Source organism: Lucilia cuprina, chromosome 3 (genome assembly GCF_022045245.1).
Source record: "Lucilia cuprina isolate Lc7/37 chromosome 3, ASM2204524v1, whole genome shotgun sequence".
Classification (NCBI taxonomy): domain Eukaryota; kingdom Metazoa; phylum Arthropoda; class Insecta; order Diptera; family Calliphoridae; genus Lucilia; species Lucilia cuprina.
This window is the reverse complement of record NC_060951.1, coordinates 8,975,310-8,978,338: the sequence shown is the minus strand read 5'-3', so window position 1 is coordinate 8,978,338 and position 3,029 is coordinate 8,975,310.

Sequence of the window (3,029 nt, the reverse complement as noted above, 5' to 3'; positions counted from 1 at the left end):
TCTATAGTCTAGTCTATAGTCTAGTCTGTAGTCTAGTCTATAGTCTAGTCTATAGTCTAGTCTATAGTCTAGTCTATAGTCTAGTCTATAGTCTAGTCTGTAGTCTATCTATAGTCTATTCTATAGTCTAGTCTATAGTCTTGTCTATAGTCTAGTCAATAGTATAGTCTATCGTCAAGTCTATAGTCTTGCCGAAAGTCTAGTCTATGGTCTATTCTCTAATCTACTCTGTAGTCTATTCTATAGTCTAGGCTATAGTCTAGTCTAAAGTCTATTCTATAGACTAGTCTATAGTCTAGTCTATATAATATTCTTTTGTCCAGTCTATAATCTAGACTCTAGTCGAGGTATAGTCAAGTCTACAGTATAGTCTTCAGTCTGGTCTATAGTTTAGTCTTTAGTATAGTCTATAGTTTTTAGTCTAGTCTAGACTAGTCTATAGTCTATAGTCTAATCTATAGCCTAGTCTATAGTCTAGGCTACAGTCTAGTCTTTAGTCTAGTCTATAATGTAGTGTATATTCTAGTCTATAGTCTTGTCTATAATCTAGTATACAGTCTAGTTTATAGTCTATTCTACAGTCTAGTCTTTAGTCTAGTCTATAATGTAGTGTATATTCTAGACTAAAGTCTTGTCTATAATCTAGTATACAGTCTAGTTTATAGTCTATTCTACAGTGTAGTCTATACACTATTCTAGTCTATAATCTGGTCGATAGTCTATAGTCAAGTTTATGGCATTTAGTCTAGTATGTAGTCTAGTGTATAATTAAGTCTATAGTCTAGTGTATAATCTAGTCGATAGCCTATACTCTAGCCAGTATTCTTGTCTATAGCCTAGTTTATTGTGTAGTCTATTGTATAGTCTAGTCTATGGCCTATTCTATAGTCTTATTAATAGTTCAATCTATAGCATTGTCTAAAGTCTAGTCTATAATCTAGTCTACAGTTTAGCCTATATCAAGTCTAAAGTTTAGTAAAAAGTCTATCTAGAGTCTATAGTCTAGTGTTTAGTCTAGTCCATAGTCTTGTCTATAGTATAGTCTATAATCTAGTCTATAGTCCACTGAATAGTCTACTCTGCTGTCTAGTCTATAGTCTATTCTATAGCCTAGACTATAGCTTAGCGTTAACTATAACCTAGCCTAGAGTCAAGTCTATAGTCCGGTCTTTCAAAGCGTCCATTTTTTCCATGACTGACATACTTAATATTGTAAATGGCTACTAAAAATTAATGCTCATATAACCAGTCGCCCTTGTCACTACATTTTGTTGTTGCTTTTGATGATGTTGATAATATTTGTTATTGTTGTTTTTATTTTTAATCCAAATAATGGTTAAAAATTCCATCAAAAATGCTTAAGGTATTTCGATAGGCAAGAGGGCCAAAAAATAGAGGGGAGTTTTTTTTTGCCTACAAATAAGCTCCCAATTTAACAACAAAACTTAGACTTGTACTCATCTATAATAAAATATTGCTGTTGGTGTGTTGATCTTTGTTGTTGTTTGTGTGCACAAAAAAAACAACAACCTCACACACCCCTTAACAACAGAATGAAAAGACAACGAAAAAAAAGTAGAAAAAAAAACTACAGCAAAAATTAAAGAAAACAACACACGCACATTTACTTGTTAAACTCCCCAAATATCAGAAGAGAGAGAGCAAAAAAAATAAATAAACACAAAATCAGTTATAGAAAAAAATACATGGACAACAAATACAGCAACAAAACAACAACCCAAAAATATACCCCCACCAAAAGTCAGCAACAACAAAAACAATAAAAACATCTCACCATCATCACCAAAAAAAAAAACAACAAAACAACCGAAAAAACATTTTTGTATATAAAAATTTTCAATAGCAAAGTTCAATGAACTCTGCCGGCAGAGCAGTTGACAGCGAAATACGCAGTTTTTTCTTCAGTTTATGCTGTTTTTCATACGTCAGTTAATACACACAGAGAAATATTGTACATACAAGACAACAACATTACTTTAACAGTAATTGAAAAACCAACAACAACAACAACAAAAAAGAAACAACAAACACAAACTCATGCGCACAGTTTTTGGTTATTGCATTAGTATGTATGTGTGTAAATCCTAAAATATTCTCTCTCCTTACTTCGCCCTCAATTTTTTATGTTTTTTGGTTCCTGGTTTGTATCGAAATTTCATTGTTTGGGGGTAATACTTGTAGGCTGCCAGTAAATAGGTTCTCTTTTATGATAATTCATATTATTAATTTACATTTATTGTTTTTGTTGTACTTGTTATACAAATACAATTTGTTATCTGTTATTATCGATAAAAGTTTTGTGTAAGTAAATATGTAGAAAATAACTCAGGAAAAACTGATTTATTTTTTAGGTATAATGTAAACAACAATAATTTAAGGTGCAAAAAAGTACACTGTAAGAAATTTTAAGGTAAATTTTAAACATTTCACATTGTTCTTAGAATGATTTAATGGCAAGGGGCATTAGTTTTCCGCGAACAAACAGTCAAGTAGAGACGAAATGACTCTGGTTGGCCTGAATAAAATAGCTCCACAAGTTTGGTTGCCAAGTAAGCTGTTTCTCTTGACAGCTTTAACTACACTTTCTCAGAAAAGTTCGATAACTGGACGAGCTTTGTCTTAAGCATGTCTAGAATCCGAGGTTACAACTTTCAAACCTTTTTCTTTTCTTGACACCCTCCCCCCTTTGGTGACTTAAGACCGAAACTGTTTGGTTAGCGATTAGGCTGGAAACCAAATCTTTATTTTGAATAGAAAGCAACTATGAATCGCTCAATCGCAAAAACACACACAATGGGTCTTTCTTTGGATTTAACTGAGCAACTATATTGATTCACTAGAAAACCGCCGCAATGACGATTGGATTTTAAAGTCCTATCGATATTTAAAAGGAATGTTTTCGTACTAGTTCAGTTCTAGTTCAGTTCTAGTTCAGTTCTAGTTCAGTTCTAGTTCAGTTCTAGTTCAGTTCTAGTTCAGTTCTAGTTCAGTTCTAGTTCAGTTCTAGT